Genomic DNA, 18,216 nt, shown 5'->3' with positions numbered 1-18,216 from the left:
GTCAGAACTGTATGGAGGTTATGGTTTCAGTATGGCTCTCATCTTATCTCCATCTATAGGTTAATGAGACAGTAGTCACTGCTGCAGATCTAAACTGCTAAAAGACTTCACTGCGGTCATCACACACTGCCATTGTATTTCAATGATGTGGAGTCTAGTCTAGAAGTCCACAATTCAATGTAGTTTGACCTACAGCTAAAAGGCTTGCTGGCTTTGTAGCACATACACAGCAGGCATGCCATTTAACTAATCATTGCACTGATTGAACTCAAGCTGTGGACATCAGTTAAAGGCTAATACATGGAGATTACCAAGTTCGACAACCAAATTACCTAAAATGGAAGTCCCATTTCCGTTGAAAGTCCAATTTCTACACTCGAGCATGGGTTAATTCTGAAACCACTCAAATAGTGATTCTGTTTCAGGAGGCTTTTCTTGGATAATGAAATTCAAACCCTTTTTCCTTATGCTGCAAGCACTTGAAGATGTTAGAAGAGTGATAAAGAGCAGGAGCATAGATCATTATTGGTATTATTATTATTATACTCACCGATGGATCTTGTCACTAAGGAACACCCCAGAGATGATCTGAAAGAAGACTGCAATAAATACACAGAGACAGATAATGATAAATAAATCTGCAAAGAGGGGTCAGGACCAGGCCTCAGCAAGGAGGAAAGTGCTGCTTAAGAAGCCTAAAGTTTTAATTTGCCTGAATAGCTAATAAAAAGTATTCCACATTTTATGTAAGGCCCTCCCTCCCACTCAGTAAAAAAGACAGTGCTTGAGCAGAGAGTCCTTAGAGGACAGTGAGGAGGAATCCGCTCTGAAAGAAACAGAGCCCAGTTTGTAGTGTGCTGAGTGAACCAGGCTGGCTGGATATTTTAAGTGTAATTCTCTTACCTATGGGCATTCAGCCTAGTTTTCCTGTGGCCATCGATACATTATCACATTTCTTTATTTTTTTTAATTTGGATTTTTTTTCCAAACATGTCAATTGTCAGGATCCCGTATCAAGGAGGGCTGTTACTTCTTGCTGGTTTACTATAGCACTCACGTAATAGATATGTCCCATCTCTTGACCATAGAAGACGGTCCGAGGAGCATAGCTAACGTCCATGGGTTCTTCTTCAGTTTTGTCCCTTTTCTTCCGGCAGAATCGGGCTATACCCAATTGGTCGGGCCTCCCGGGTCGAGGTCTGAAAGGCTCCAGGGACGGTTTTATGGGCCTTTTCTCGGTTTTGGCTGGCTCTCTGGTCGAAGTGAGGTTTTGTGCTCTGGTAAAGGAGGTAGCCATTTCAACAGCGTGCCGGCATGCTGACAAAGCCATCTTTGGGTTCCATAGGGTAGGGCTTCGAGGTACTGTTCCAGATAGATCTTGTTCATTACCTCATCTAAACCGGTCTCTAGCAGTTTAAGCCACCTGTGTGCGGCGTCCTTTATTTTGTAAAATAGAGTCTTTGGGGTATCTCCGGGTAGTCCCCGCTCCTGTCAAAATTTGAGGCGATGTGTCTCATCGTCCACCCCAAGGACCTGGTAAGCAGATTGTGCTTCCGCAGTGAGTAAGGGAGCCAAGTAAAAGGGCCAGCGATCCGTTGACCATCCACAGGCCCTTGCGGCCCTTTTAAAATTCAAAAAGAACGACACAGGGTCTTCTCCGGGGACGTATTTCTGTAAAGGAACCACAGTACCAGGAGGAGCAGGGCCTCTCCCTTGCCCAAGATCCATGATAAGGTGATTCTGACCCTCCGCTAGTTTTACCATATTGTTTGCCTGTGTCTGAATGGCTGCCGAAAACACATCTCGTGCTCCTCTCTATGGCCCATTCTAACTTGGCTTGTCCTTCCTTTACTTGGTAAACGAGGTTCTCCATCATATATCAATGGGGTTATGCCCGCATTCTCCACCACTTTGTCGTATTAAGGAAGGGTTCGAGCCTGCCCTTTATACACACAAGGAGGTCAAAACCTGTAGGGATAGGCTGTTAGGTTGTTTTATTTTAGATGCACAAGAAAGTAAACGTGACGCTTTTCCTTCTGATTTGGGCTTCTCCCGTCTTCACCAAGAGTTCCGTCAGAAAGAGGGAGTGAAGTTGCTGTGGTCTTGCTTCTGCCGTCGTCCCAAAACTCGCAACCGAAAGGGGAAACCAAACAAAAACAATACGGGTCAGTCTAACAGAAGGGTCATGCTTCCTAGCTGTGGGAAAAGGGAGTGAGGGAAAAATCACCTAAAACCCGGCACCGTATGAGTCCTAACGTGTCCTCCCTTTAAAAGGAATCCCTCCCCTGCCCGCGCCCTGCAAACCCCTGGAGTTTCGCCCGTACCTTGTGGAGCCACCCTCCTCCAGGAGAGTGGCAGGGCGAGGAGCAGTCTCGTTGGCCTCCTTGACGTTCGTGTCAGGGGCAGCGTCTTCAGTCAGCACTCTCTTCGGCTCGTCTGTTTCCTTTAGCTTCTGCGCCTCTGGGTCTTCTCCCGCTGGGCAACTCGCTTCTGCCTCCGTCACGGATGCCTCTCCTCTTGTTGCGCCGTGCCTTTTGTCCGATAGGACGGCTGAGGGACACGTCATTAGCCCCGCCCCTGGGGGATCCTCGGGAAGGGCTCTATTAAATGGCTTCAGGCCAGCCTGTAGACGGGGTGACCGTATGCCGGTAAAAGTCTCGGTGGGGAAATATGGTAGCTCAGTCCGGGATTCTTCATTGGGATCCTGACAGCCATACAAGGTCAGGCTAGCATCATCACAATTGTAACAGCTTTACAATATGTAATGCAATGACATTACGGTTCATTACAATCCTAATTCTCAAAGTACAATGGAACGTTACATTCAAGTTTTGAATTATGACACTTTACAGCGAGTTTCCATTAGAACAAGAAACAATTATACATACCAAGAGTGTGGATGTATGCATGCTAGAAATATACAGAGTTTAGCCCATATGCCCCGTGGTCGAGAAGACGGAGATTGTATAGTGCTACATACTTCTGTATGTTCACTGCATGTAGTGAGCTCTTTAAACCAACTATCATAGCTTGGAGGGGAATAGCTGCACCAGTCATAGTCCCTCTCCGTATGCTGAGTAGCAAGGCCAGAGATGCAAACTTTCTATAGGGACTGGGGATTTCCTTCACATATACCAAATTTACTATTAACCGGGTCACAATCAAATGTGTTTTTATCATTGCTTTTAGGGATTCCAGGTATTTTTGCCAATATAAGTGCAGTGCAGGGCAGGCCCAAGTCATGTGAACTAAATCAGTATTCGGAGCACTGCTTCTGCTGCAGTTTACTTTATCAGATAGGCTAAATTGAATCTTTGAGGCAGGTGTATGGTGTGCCCTATTGATACATTTGAGTTGAATAATTCTGAATCTGTCATTCGTTGATATGTCTTTAATCTGCTGTCTGCAGAATGCCAATTGAGCATCTGTGATATCATGTTCCAGGTGCCGCTGTCATTTGGTTTTAAGAGAGGTATGGTCTAACGCTAGCTCACTAAAAACAGAATTATACATGTGAGTAACTATTTTGGTAGGACTGGGGTTGGGAATAATGTAAGTGAGTATACTCCATTCTGTAGGTTCAGTTGGCAACGTAGACTATGCTGCACCTAGAGAACTACAGCGGTCTCTGATATGTTAGGGTGTCCATAGATGTAGGAGATAAGTCCCCCCCCTATATTCCACAAAATGTTTGAAGTGTGAATCAGTAAACATATCTCCCATGGTGCAAAGCCTTTCTTCATGTGTCATCAGGGTTGTTATCTAACTGGAGGTGGAGTAACTATAGAATGTCAATGTCTGTTACTTTTGCTAACCTATCCCATGCCCAAACTGTACAATCTAATGTGTGAATTATATTTTTGGGTGTCAAGGCATTTTCATAATATTAGCTTGTAGGGGAAACAGGGCCATCAGACCCATCGCCAAGTCGCAGCATGGGGGCTGTTGTATATTGTGAAACCAACAATGTGTAAACTGTGTCTGAGCTACCAGATAACATACTGTTCGAGGCATATGAGCTGCAGATTACACACTTGTGCATAGATCGCCATCTGGTGTTGGGCCCGGATGTTTGCAGTTGTTTTTCCTCTTGGAAAGTCTTTGGAAGTCACGAGGTCGGTGACTCCTCCTTTGGATCGTATTGCGCATGGGCTTCAGCTCCATCCTCAGATTGTTTTTTCCCGCCATCGGGCTCGGATGTGATCTTCGCGCTCCGGTTCCGAACAGCTTCCAGTTCGACGATCGACGCGCAATCCTCACCCCAATTCGCGGCATTGTTTTTGATCGCGATCTCCCCACTCGACGCGGCTTCGGACAAGAACCTTCGATTCCAGTCGCCAACGACGGCCTTCGGGCCCACCCAAGCTCCGGTCCTGGCTAATGAAAAGGACTATGAAAAACAATGAGAGAGAAAGGGTTTTCTTGGGGGGTACTCCTATTCCCCTTAGATAAATATCTTGCAAACAAAAGAAGGAGTATGCCCTCTGAGGTCAAATGATACCTCCAAGTTTAAGAGAGGTGTACTGAAAGGGACAATCCTTTTGTTGAAGACCCCTCACTCACCAACCTGGTTGGTGACATGCTTCATCATCGGGGTCCCACCCAGAGGCCGAGTGCCATCTGGGTGTGCTGCGACACCTGATTACAGTGGAGCTGGTGTTATTTATGTGTGCAAGTGATTGTAGTGTATTAAAATTTGGTCAAGTATTTAACTCTGTAAAAAAAGGGTTTTTAATCATAGAGCACTTGATCAATGTTAAAATAGTCAATGGGGATACCCTATAGGGTTAAATTGGCCCGTGGTATCTATTAATAAAGTGTGAAGTGGGTGAGAAAAAATATATATATATGTGTAGTTGGTCATATATATGAAAAGGTCAGGTCTACATGTTTCAACCCTGGTGGAGAAAGTCTCCGGGTTTTCTTCAGGACCGTAAGTGATGGTGCTAACCAGGGTGGTGTACACGCACTAAGGTGTACCCTGCCCTTGGTTAGTGGTAAAAAAATCCTACTGAGAATCCAGTTGGAATAAAACCTGTGGAGGAAAACAGAAATGAAATATACTTTTTATTATTTATTCTGTAAGGCATTGCTGATTTCAGGTACCTCTCAGTCCCTAGAAAGTGATACTATGCCGTGGTTGTGAAGTTTTTTCGGCTAATCCAGTCATCCATTTTGTGGTGAAAATAGTGTATATGTGCTCCATTTGTGGAATATGATTTGCATCCATCAAAAGTGCGCTTACACCTAGCTCCAATCATACACTGTTGTGACCAACAGGTGAGAGAGTGCATTCGCTCGGTAACTTACCGGGGTGCACGTGAATGGCGTTGTGACAATCAGGTGACTAGCATCTAACATTCGTGTAGTCACTCCGTGTGTCCACAAATAGTCGTACAGGTGATTGTGTGCACTTATACGATACTTATGTGTGGCGTACGTAACTAGCGGCGAGTGATCAAGTGAAAATCACAAATGTCATTCGTCACCAGTGAAAACGCACCGTGCCAGTATTCAATTTATACCGACGACTGGTTAAAACAAGGTTACAACTGACTAGCATACTCAACACGACAACACTCCTGAAACAACCGTGCATGGGGCGAGAAAAATGAAATGAAATTCCAAGGTTGGGCTTACTGGTAATGCGGGAAAAAGATGCCTCGAAAGTGTCGAGAGCACGGACAGAAAATTCACCTTCAATCTGCCGGGGAAAAGGTGTAGAACATAAGTAGACCGAAAGATCGATCCTGAACGATGCGTGGTGCCCACCCACGAGAAGTCCATATTTACTTACTTGGTGAAAAGGAAGATCAGCTATTATGCCTACAACCGTGTCCCGCCACCGCGTCCCGATGAATGCCCGGGATGCGGAGAGGAACCGGTGGGGCGTGTCAAGTACTTCCTGGTTGTCCGCGATAGGCTGGGAGTCAGCCAATAGCAACATTGGTTCCCCTATACGGGCCAGTCGATGGAGGCGTAAGTGACAGCCTAGGACCGGTTAAAAGTCGAAGAGCGGCATAGGCTCAATCTGAGGGGTGTGTGTTTGTTTATTAGACTCCATGAAACTGCACGCATAAGGCGGTATGGCGTGTCGAGTCCGTGATAGGCTAAGATTAAACAAAAGCCCAATGGATAGGGGCGAATGTGGCTGCCTAAGGTCGGTTGAGAGTGGCAGAGAGAAATAGGCTCAAAAGAGGGGGGTGTGTGATCCGCTCTATGAAAGCACACGCATAAGGCGGTAAGCCACAAGAGAGGCAAAGTTCTAACACCTAATGTTATATTAATGGAAGGCTTAGCGTCAGTATTAAGCTAAGGAAGGAATTGAAGTTAATCCTCTCAAAGGGGACATATAAGTTGGTACACAGTAAGGTAATGGTAGGTGTCAATACCAGGCACACGCATAAGGCGGTAAGCCACAAAAGAGGCAAAGTTCTAACACCTAATGTTATATTAATGGAAGGCTTAGCGTCAGTATTAAGCTAAGGAAGGAATTGAAATTAATCCTCTCAAAGGGGACATATAAGTTGGTACACAGTAAGGTAATGGTAGGTGTCAATACCAGGCATACCTATCCTGATTTTTAACCACACACAAGACAACAGATATATCTATCACACGGAGCAGAACCCTGGAAGCGAAAGCAGGACCAAGCAACAGCCGAACCTAGTAATTAACTTAGCGAGTAGACCACTCACTACTATGGAAGAGAATGTTCTGAACAAAGGTCTTGGCTTTGTCCCCACTGCGAGATTAGACAAGTTTCAACTTCATTGTGAACTGGCCAGTTTCTTCCGCAAGTTAAAACTAAAAGCTTACTTTGAAAAACAAGGGGAAAGATCACAAGAACCTGATCCTAATGAAACAGGCCTACGACCCAGGTCAACATTCACTCCTCCCCCCCATACTGTCCCAATTGAGGTCTCGACTTTTGAACAGGCAGTGTTTAATGACATTGAAAACATTAAACCACAACAACCGTTTCAAAACATCAGCAAGGCAGAACATTTAGCTCTTGAAAGCCTCAAGAACTGTGAGACCATCGTCATAAAACCGGCGGACAAAGGAGGGGGGATAGTGATTCAAGACAAGGAAGCCTATTGCGAAGAATGTCTGAGACTACTGTCGGATGCAAGGAATTACAAAAAAATCGCCAATGATCCTTCCGGGAGTCTAAGACAAGAAATAGCAACTCTAGTTGAAGAAGCAGAAACTCAAGGCGACATCTCTAAACAAGAGGCCATGTTCCTCACTGGCAGTGAAGGAAAAATTCCGTATTTTTATACATTGCCTAAAATGCATAAAAATAAGCTACCCCCTCCAGGCAGACCAATTGTCTCGGGTATAGGTTCTCTCCTTGAGCCTCTATCCCAGTTTTGCGATGTTTTTTTGAAACCCATTGTACAAAACACATCAACATACCTTCAAGATACCAAGAGTCTACTTCGACTCCTGGAAGAAATCAGAGTCAACGATACAACAATTCTAGTAAGCTTTGACATCGAGAGCTTATACACAAGCATTCCTCAGGATGATACCATTGAAGTACTCAGGAATACCCTTGACACTATAAATTGGACATACCGAACACCTAAGAACTTTATTTTGGAGTGTGCTAGTCTAGCACTAAAGAAAAACTTCTTTGAATTTGAGGGTACCCTCTATTTGCAGATAGGGGGTACTTCTATGGGAAGTACATTTGCGCCGAGCGTAGCGGGCCTCTACGTGTTCAATTTCGAGAAGAAATTCATATTCACCGAGCAGAATCCTTTCCTCAAATACATCTCTTTTTGGAAACGTTACATTGACGATGTCCTTGCAATTTGGCAAGGACCAGAAAACATCCTAGTGGAGTTCTGTCAGTGGATCAACACCTGTGACCAGAACCTAAGATTCACCCACACCACAGATAGAAACACCATGGTCTTTCTAGATGTTGAGATCACGAAAGAAAAGGACCGCCTGGAGACAATAACCCACTATAAACCTACAGCAAAAAATAATCTATTGAGATTTGAAAGCTTTCACCCTAGGCCTTTGAGAGAGAATCTCCCGTATGGCCAGTATTTTGACTACGACGAAATTGCAGTAAAATCAATGACTTTAAAAAACAAGCCCTTGACTTGACTAAGAAACTTGAATCAAAAGGCTATCCGGAGAAGATCCTCAACAAATGCGAAAAAAGAGCGCGCAATCAACCTAGAGCGGCACTTTTGGAAATTAGACCTCCGAAAGAAGGCACCACACCTCTAACTTGTGTAACCACATATAATAGTGCTTCAAACCAAGTAACCAAATCGGTCAATAAACATTGGAAAATCCTCAATACAGGGATCTTCAATTGGGAAAAACCTCTGTTTTCCTACAAGAAAGCCAGGAGCCTAAAAGACACTCTGGTGAATACACGCCCAAGAACGACAGATCTACAAAAGCAACCAACTGTTCTGAATGCATGGGGTCTACCTGGTATCATCGGTCATTACAAATGTGGAAATTGCAGTGTATGTCATCTCACAGAGAACACCAAAACCCTAAACCTGGAACCAGGAAAAATATGGACCTTGAGAGCTCACACAAACTGCAATAGTACAAATGTAGTATACCTAATCATGTGCCCATGTAAACTACAATACGTGGGTATGACAACCAGAAAAATCAAACAAAGAATCTGCGAGCATCGCAGCACAATCAGATGCAAAAAAACAATGACCAAACTAACAGAACATTTCCTACTAACTGGTCATACAACTAACGATCTGAAATGGACTGTCATTGAACAGATTACAGCAGGAGAAAAATCACAAGAAAGACTTTTTGAAAAAGAGCAACGTTGGGTGTACAGACTTTCCACTCACAAGAAAGGGCTGAACGATAATATCCCATGGAACTCAGTTCTTTCCAAATAGATGACCTTTCCTTTGGCACAGAATTAACACTTTTCCATCCTAAAAACCAGTTCTGTCCCCCAAAGAAACATACTGGATCAAAAATACTGGATTGTTTGATATAAGTATGATAGATATATCTGTTGTCTTGTGTGTGGTTAAAAATCAGGATAGGTATGCCTGGTATTGACACCTACCATTACCTTACTGTGTACCAACTTATATGTCCCCTTTGAGAGGATTAATTTCAATTCCTTCCTTAGCTTAATACTGACGCTAAGCCTTCCATTAATATAACATTAGGTGTTAGAACTTTGCCTCTTTTGTGGCTTACCGCCTTATGCGTGTGCCTGGTATTGACACCTACCATTACCTTACTGTGTACCAACTTATATGTCCCCTTTGAGAGGATTAACTTCAATTCCTTCCTTAGCTTAATACTGACGCTAAGCCTTCCATTAATATAACATTAGGTGTTAGAACTTTGCCTCTCTTGTGGCTTACCGCCTTATGCGTGTGCTTTCATAGAGCGGATCACACACCCCCCTCTTTTGAGCCTATTTCTCTCTGCCACTCTCAACCGACCTTAGGCAGCCACATTCGCCCCTATCCATTGGGCTTTTGTTTAATCTTAGCCTATCACGGACTCGACACGCCATACCGCCTTATGCGTGCAGTTTCATGGAGTCTAATAAACAAACACACACCCCTCAGATTGAGCCTATGCCGCTCTTCGACTTTTAACCGGTCCTAGGCTGTCACTTACGCCTCCATCGACTGGCCCGTATAGGGGAACCAATGTTGCTATTGGCTGACTCCCAGCCTATCGCGGACAACCAGGAAGTACTTGACACGCCCCACCGGTTCCTCTCCGCATCCCGGGCATTCATCGGGACGCGGTGGCGGGACACGGTTGTAGGCATAATAGCTGATCTTCCTTTTCACCAAGTAAGTAAATATGGACTTCTCGTGGGTGGGCACCACGCATCGTTCAGGATCGATCTTTCGGTCTACTTATGTTCTACACCTTTTCCCCGGCAGATTGAAGGTGAATTTTCTGTCCGTGCTCTCGACACTTTCGAGGCATCTTTTTCCCGCATTACCAGTAAGCCCAACCTTGGAATTTCATTTCATTTTTCTCGCCCCATGCACGGTTGTTTCAGGAGTGTTGTCGTGTTGAGTATGCTAGTCAGTTGTAACCTTGTTTTAACCAGTCGTCGGTATAAATTGAATACTGGCACGGTGCGTTTTCACTGGTGACGAATGACATTTGTGATTTTCACTTGATCACTCGCCGCTAGTTACGTACGCCACACATAAGTATCGTATAAGTGCACACAATCACCTGTACGACTATTTGTGGACACACGGAGTGACTACACGAATGTTAGATGCTAGTCACCTGATTGTCACAACGCCATTCACGTGCACCCCGGTAAGTTACCGAGCGAATGCACTCTCTCACCTGTTGGTCACAACAGTGTATGATTGGAGCTAGGTGTAAGCGCACTTTTGATGGATGCAAATCATATTCCACAAATGGAGCACATATACACTATTTTCACCACAAAATGGATGACTGGATTAGCCGAAAAAACTTCACAACCACGGCATAGTATCACTTTCTAGGGACTGAGAGGTACCTGAAATCAGCAATGCCTTACAGAATAAATAATAAAAAGTATATTTCATTTCTGTTTTCCTCCACAGGTTTTATTCCAACTGGATTCTCAGTAGGATTTTTTTACCACTAACCAAGGGCAGGGTACACCTTAGTGCGTGTACACCACCCTGGTTAGCACCATCACTTACGGTCCTGAAGAAAACCCGGAGACTTTCTCCACCAGGGTTGAAACATGTAGACCTGACCTTTTCATATATATGACCAACTACACATATATATATATTTTTTCTCACCCACTTCACACTTTATTAATAGATACCACGGGCCAATTTAACCCTATAGGGTATCCCCATTGACTATTTTAACATTGATCAAGTGCTCTATGATTAAAAACCCTTTTTTTACAGAGTTAAATACTTGACCAAATTTTAATACACTACAATCACTTGCACACATAAATAACACCAGCTCCACTGTAATCAGGTGTCGCAGCACACCCAGATGGCACTCGGCCTCTGGGTGGGACCCCGATGATGAAGCATGTCACCAACCAGGTTGGTGAGTGAGGGGTCTTCAACAAAAGGATTGTCCCTTTCAGTACACCTCTCTTAAACTTGGAGGTATCATTTGACCTCAGAGGGCATACTCCTTCTTTTGTTTGCAAGATAATGAAAAGGACTCCCTTCAAAAAGTGCCCTCGATGTAGGTCCAAATTCCCCCACACCGATCTCCACGAAGTATGTAATCTCTGCTTCTCCCCTGAACAGGAGGCTCAAGACTGTCCGGCGTGCAAGTCCTTCAGGTCCAAGAAAACCATTCGAGACCGAAGGGCCAGAAGAACCATGGCACACTCGTCGTCGACGATTCCGGACGACATCTTCGGGGAAGGCGTTGACGCTCCAGAAGAACACCACACCGACAAGGGACTCGTCAGCGCCTCCGAAGCCGACGATTCAGATGTGGAGGACATCACTCCGGCACAAAGGGTCGTGAGTACTAATCTACCAAGGCCCCTACCCAGTCCACCTTTACAAGGGGCAACAATAATAAAGACAGAGGCAAGACTTACACCGCCCGCTCTACCACCGCACCTACCCAATGACTTCCCTCCACTCCCCCCAGCCAATCCCACTCCGGTCGGGGGCAGACTCCAAAATTTCCTCCCTGTCTGGGCTACCATCAACTCAGACAAATGGGTAACACAAATAATTCGATCAGGCTACTGTCTAGAACTAATATCTACCCCCCCAAACATTCCACCCAGACAACGCCCAATATCACAAAAACATCTAACACTACTAAAGCAGGAGGTAATCTCCCTCCTACAGAAAAGGGCGATAGAACACGTTCCTACCAACCAGCAAAATATGGGGGGTCTACTCCCTATATTTTCTCATACCAAAAAGGGACGAGACTCTGCCTCCCATACTAGACCTCCAGCCCCTCAACAGATACTTACACTCAGACCATTTTCACATGGTAACGCTTCAGCAGGTACTTCCACTGCTTTCCCAAGACGACTTCCTGACCACTTTAGACCTAAAAGACGCTTATTTCCACATTCCAGTGCACAACGCTCACAGAAAGTTCCTCAGATTTGTAGTGGACGGCCAACACTACCAATTCAAAGTACTCCCGTTCGGAGTCACAACGGCACCACGAGTATTCACCAAGTGCCTAGCAGTAGTGGCAGCACACCTCAGGAGACAACACATACATGTCTTCCCATATCTAGACGACTCGCTAATAAAAGCCAGTTCAAACAGCCAGTGTGTACAACACACGCATGCCACTATCCAGCTACTTCACCAACTGGGCTTCACAGTAAACCACGCAAAGTCCCATCTACAACCATCCCACATAAAACAATACCTCGGTGCCACCATAGACACCTCAAAAGCGCTAGCCTACCCCAATCCTGCCAGGATTACAAGCATTCAGGGTCTACGCGCAAAATTCATGGCACAACACTCCCTTCCAGCTCGAGTGTTTATGCAGCTAATAGGGATGATGGCCTCTTGCATCTTCATAGTATCTCACGCAAGACTCCAGATGCGTCCACTCCAAGAGTGCTTAGCGCGCCAATGGAACCAGGCCCAGGGTCAATTAACAGATCTGGTGTTGGTAGACGGTCGTACCCATCGCTCTCTGCAGTGGTGGACCACCACAAACCTTTGCAAAGGTCGACCGTTCCTGGACCCGGTTCCCCAGATAGTACAGACGCATCGCTCTACGGCTGGGGAGCTCATCTATTACATCTCACCATGCAGGGCACATGGACACCTCAACAGAAGTTACTCCATATCAACCATCTGGAGTTACAAGCGATCTTCTTTGCCCTAAAATCTTTTCAGATACAGATTTCGGGCAAGGCAGTCCTAATCCGCACAGACAACATGACAGCCATGTACTACATTCAAAAACAAGGCGGCACAAACTCTAAACAGCTCTCTCAGCTAACACAGAGCATATGGAGATGGGCCATACCCCACAAAAATTTTCTCCTAGCTCAGCATGTCCCAGGAGTCCAAAACACTAAAGCAGATCTGCTCAGCAGACAAACACAACAAATCCATGAGTGGGAACTCCACCCACAAGTTCTACACCCGTACTTTCAAATGTGGGGGCACCCACAGATAGACCTCTTCGCCACCCACGAAAACACCAAATGCCCAAGCTTCGCCGCCAGATATCCACACCCATTGTCCAAAGGAAATGCGATATGGATGAACTGGTCAGGCAGATTTGCGTACGCTTTTCCGCCTCACCCACTCATTCCACTAGTAGTGCGCAAACTACAGCAACACTCCCTCACACTAATCCTAGTAGCTCCAACTTGGGCCAGACAACCGTGGTACACCACACTGCTGGAACTATCTGTAGTACCGCACCAAAAATTACGCCTCTCTCCACTCCTCTTAACCCAGAACCATGGAGAGATCAGACACCTGGACCCAGCGCAGCTCAACCTTGCGATCTGGCTCCTGAAATCCTAGAATTTGGTTATTTAAATCTTCCCCCTGACTGTATGAACGTCATCAAAGAAGCTAGGCGACCTACCACTAGGGCGTGCTACGCCGCCAAGTGGAAACGTTTTTGTTGCCTATTGTCACAACAACACCATCAATCCCCTAGATGTCTCCATTCAACACATCATAGGCTACTTACTCCACCTACAAAGGTGCAATCTAGCCTATACGTCCATTCGCCTGCACCTCGCAGCCATAGCAGCTTACCTACAAAACAGGCAACATCTATCACTCTTTAGAGTACCTGCCATTAAAGCCTTCATGGAAGGCCTTAAAAGAATAATTCCCCCCAGAGTGCCACCCTCACCTGTGTGGAACCTTAATATCGTTCTCACCAGACTAATGGGGCCTCTCTTCGAACCACTACACAAATGTGAACTCCAATTTTTAATGTGGAAACCGCTTTTCTTGTAGCCATCACTTCCCTCAGAAGGGTCAGTGAGATACAAGCACTTACCATTCAGGAACCTTTTCTACAAATGCACCATAACAAAGTTGTTCTCCGTACCAACCCAAAATTCCTCCCTAAAGTCATTTCTCCCTTCCACCTAAACCAATCTGTAGAACTACCAGTATTCTTCTCGCAACCTCAGACCGTTGCAGAAAGAGCTCTCCACACACTAGATGTCAAACGAGCCTTACTCTACTACACCGAGAGAACACAACCTTTCCGTAAGACCAAACAACTGTTTGTCTCTTTCTCTCCACCACACAAGGGCAACCCCATCTCCAAGTCGGGGATAGCCAGGTGGATTGTCAAATGCTTTCAGATTTGCTACCACAAAGCAAAACGAACGCTATCCGTTCCCCCTTAAGCCCATTCGAAACGTAAAATAGGGGCTTCAATGGCTTTTCTAGGAAACATCCCATTAGATGATATCTGCAAAGCAGCTACATGGTCAACACTGCACACTTTCCCTAAACACTATTGTGTAGATGTGCAAACTAAGCAACAGGCTAGTGTGGGCCAGGCTGTACTCAAAACATTATTTCAAACCACTGCAACAGATACGGGTGACCGCCGCTAAGGATGGGTACTGCTATATAATATATGCACAAGTGTGTAATCTGCAGCTCATATGCCTCGAACGGAATATGCTACTTACCAGTATGCATCTGTTCTTGGCATGTAGAGCTGCAGATCTACACACACCCACCCGCCTCCCCGGCTACCTTTATCTGTTCCAGTTTATCTTATTTAGATACTACACACCTGGGCCTCTTCACTGTTATTACTACGCTCCATCTTTCCCTGCTGGCGAAAAACAATCTGAGGATGGAGCCGAAGCCTATGCGCAATACGATCCAAAGGAGGAGTCACAGACCTCGTGACTTCCAAAGACTTTCCAAGAGGAAAAACAACTGCAAACATCCGGGCCCAACACCAGATGGCGATCTATGCATAAGTGTGTAGATCTGCAGCTCTACATGCCAAGAACAGATGCATACTGGTAAGTAGCATATTCCTTTCAGCTTGTGCTAGGCTATTTTGGATTAGCGACTCTTCCACCCCTAGCCCCCTCATTCCCACCCCCCCCCCAATCTAAGTTGTCATCTGTTGACCTGCCAGGAATGAAGCTCGGCTGCTCTGACCATCCCAGGTATGACAACAGAGGAAGTATTTTATTGGCTTGTGGAAATATGGATTTTTCTGATCAGTTATGTCCCCTATCTTGGACCCCAACGGTTTCATGTATGAATCACAAGTACATGTATGTTCCCTCCAGTTCCAGTTATGAAGACGCAAACACATGTGCGTCCACCGTCAACATGTCCTCTTTCAGATCAGCCATGAATAGGCCGGATATTCCATTCCTAAGTATGAAAGGCCACCGGCTTTATATGGTTCACTTATGCCATTTTACAGTCCAGGCAAGTAGGCCCTGATTCTGTCATCAAGCTTTTCTTGCCTTCTGCCTCTGAAGCTCCAGTCTGAGCCTGCATCTGTGACCATGAACTTTGTCTCATTCCCTACGCGGCTCACGATGCCTGACATCAGCCTGTTGCCTGCCAAAAACTGTATTTCACCTTCGAAATAATCTGCTTCGCTCCCTGCCCAATGCATTCCTGTCTAGTAGTTTAAGTAAACATTCTGCCAGCTACCGAGCAAAGGCCCGGCTTCTCTGTCTTTATGCAAGTAATTCATAGCCCTATTATTATGGAAGATTTCCGCCCTCGCATCTAATGTAGACACTTAGACGCTTGTACACGCACTAATAGTCAGTATAGTCAGTATAGAATAAGATTCTACTCTAAGAAGACCTCTCTTTTGGATAACTTAGTTCTTTAAACATAGGATGTTAGATATGATTTGGGATTAGGTTGACTTGACCCTCCAGACTTCTGTCGCCACATGTAGAGCTAAATGTCAAGTCCCCTTCACCCCCTAGTTGCACGTCAATTACACGTCATGTTGCTGCGCGCGCATTTCTGCCAAGTATTTCTGCTGGCATTGCGAAATTCTCTCATGGAACCACCCTATTATGACATCACATCTGATGACGTTCTTTAGTCACACCCAGTTACGCCTACTTTTGCTACGCACGTATATCTTATCTACACTATCAATTGTTACGCCTCTTGCATTTGCTTCACTGTAATGCCTATTGTATAAAAGTGATTAATTATCAATAAAGTATGTACTTCACTTCCTGAACCTTCGTGGTGATGGAACTTGGAGCAACCGATTCGAATCGTCCATTGGAATAAAGCCCATTCCGAACCTCTAATACCACGGATTCTGCCTCTTATTTACTGAGCTATTTCTATTATGTTTCTGTATCAAATTAAGTCCCGGTAATTAAATTATTTACCACATGAATGGCGCCCGAACAGGGACACTTTCTCATCTCACGCGCCGTCGGTGCGTTGCAGGCCCGGTCTCCTGCCACAGCTGGACGGACAACAACGCGTACCAGCAGGATTTCCTGTATCTCCCTCCGGTCAAGCGGGGGCGACTGAGGCTGCGATCAACACCCAGACGAGGCGGTGAGAAGTGCGAAGTATCCCGACCAGAGCCTAGCTGAGAGAGCAAGATCCGAGGTATACAGAGGCCCACCAAGTTTCCGATGTCCCGAAGCACCGAGGTTTTCGAGTCGAGTCCAGTCCGGTCCAGTTCAGTTCAGTTCCGTTCCGAGGCCTTCCGTTCCGAGCTACCCGGTGAGTACCATTACTGGGGAGGCGTTCTGACGTGCACATAGGTTGTGCCGGTCAAGACGGGTTTGGGTACACAAATCCGGTCTGCACTGTTTCAGCAGTGTATCTGTACTGTTTAGCAGTATATCTAGTATATCAAGTATATAAATTCAGAATAAATCAGTTAAATGTCGAGTATTATGTTTAGTGATTCAGTTTCCTTAGATCGTCATCATCAGCGTTGCTCAGTTAAATGTTAAATGTTAAATGTTTTAAATACGTTCTGCATATTGTGGTGTGAATGACTGTTCATTATTGTGTTTATTGTATGAAGTTTGTTCAAGATCAAGTATCAGATCAGTTCTCAATATGCCGCTCTTTTCGAAATTAAGACAGATCACAACTAGAAAAGGGGTACTCGAAGAAGCTGTTCCTATTCCTCCTAGGGACACTCCAGGGTACTTCATGTATCATAAACATGGCTTAGACGCTATATTATTTCTTGATTTATGGGTAGACTACACCAAGGAATTACCAGAAAGTCAGAGGTGGCCCGCAGCTGGGACCTGGGATGCAGAGTGCATCATGAAAGTAGAGGAAGAGTTATGGAAAAGGAAAGTCAGACAGTCACAGAAAGACGCCGTTGAGTTATGGCGTAAAGAATCTCATAGACGTACAGAAAAAGTACTCCGACAGGAAGAGAAAAATAAAGAAAGTTCAAATAAAGTCCGAGAAAATCTATTAATTGAAGAAGGTACACGAGTGAAATCAGAACAAATAGACAGACAAAGAAATGCCCTTATGAATGGTATGTATCCCCTCCTGGCCGAGGGATTACCTAAGGCTACTCCGGAAATACCAAAAGACTTGCCAACCCCATTATTCCCAATAAAAATGCATCCTAAGGGGCATCCTAGAACAGCAGAAGATGTTTTTCTTTCCTCATACTTAGATGACGCAGCTCCCGAGTATGCTAACCCCGCCCCACATAGACCGTCTGCTGGGGTGGTTCAACGCCAAGATCCTGTATCTGTATCTCTACAGCAACAAATCCTGACACAAGTTCCGGCAAGCACATCTGTTTCTACATCGGTTCCTACAGCTACTTCTATAGCTGTGTCCACACCTATAGTTGCTGTATCGCGTTCAACGAATCCTTTCACGCCCGATACCCCAGATGGGGCTACGGGAGGTGCTACCAACATTTTTTCTACGCCACCCAGAGTAAATAAACTTACCTTTCAAGAATCAGCACATTCACGTACCCCCAAACTCATAAATGCCCGCACGCTTAAGGAACTTCTTATAGATTGTAGATATGACCCTGTGCCCGGCAAAGAGGACGAAATGATCATGGCATCATTACGTATCAGACGAGCCGCGGTGTATCTAGGGAAGATACCAGGAATGACTGTGCATCTAGATAATATATACCATTTTGTCCAAACAGGGCGAGATTCTGAATGTATTAACAGAGCTATGGAATACCAGAAAGTGGAGATACAGGGGGAACTGTTACGTTTCCTCATAAATTGTGTGATCA

At 45.3% G+C, this 18,216-nt stretch overlaps 1 protein-coding gene across 1 annotated transcript in view; it reads left to right on the top strand.

Moving 5' to 3' along the window:
- Window positions 1-18,216, top strand: part of LIN37 (lin-37 DREAM MuvB core complex component) — a 213,993-nt gene that overhangs the window by 181,368 nt on the left and 14,409 nt on the right. The window lies entirely within an intron of this gene.

This window comes from Triturus cristatus, chromosome 7 (assembly GCF_964204655.1).
Source record: "Triturus cristatus chromosome 7, aTriCri1.1, whole genome shotgun sequence".
NCBI lineage: Eukaryota > Metazoa > Chordata > Amphibia > Caudata > Salamandridae > Triturus > Triturus cristatus.
This window is presented reverse-complemented; position numbering and strand designations above follow the sequence as displayed.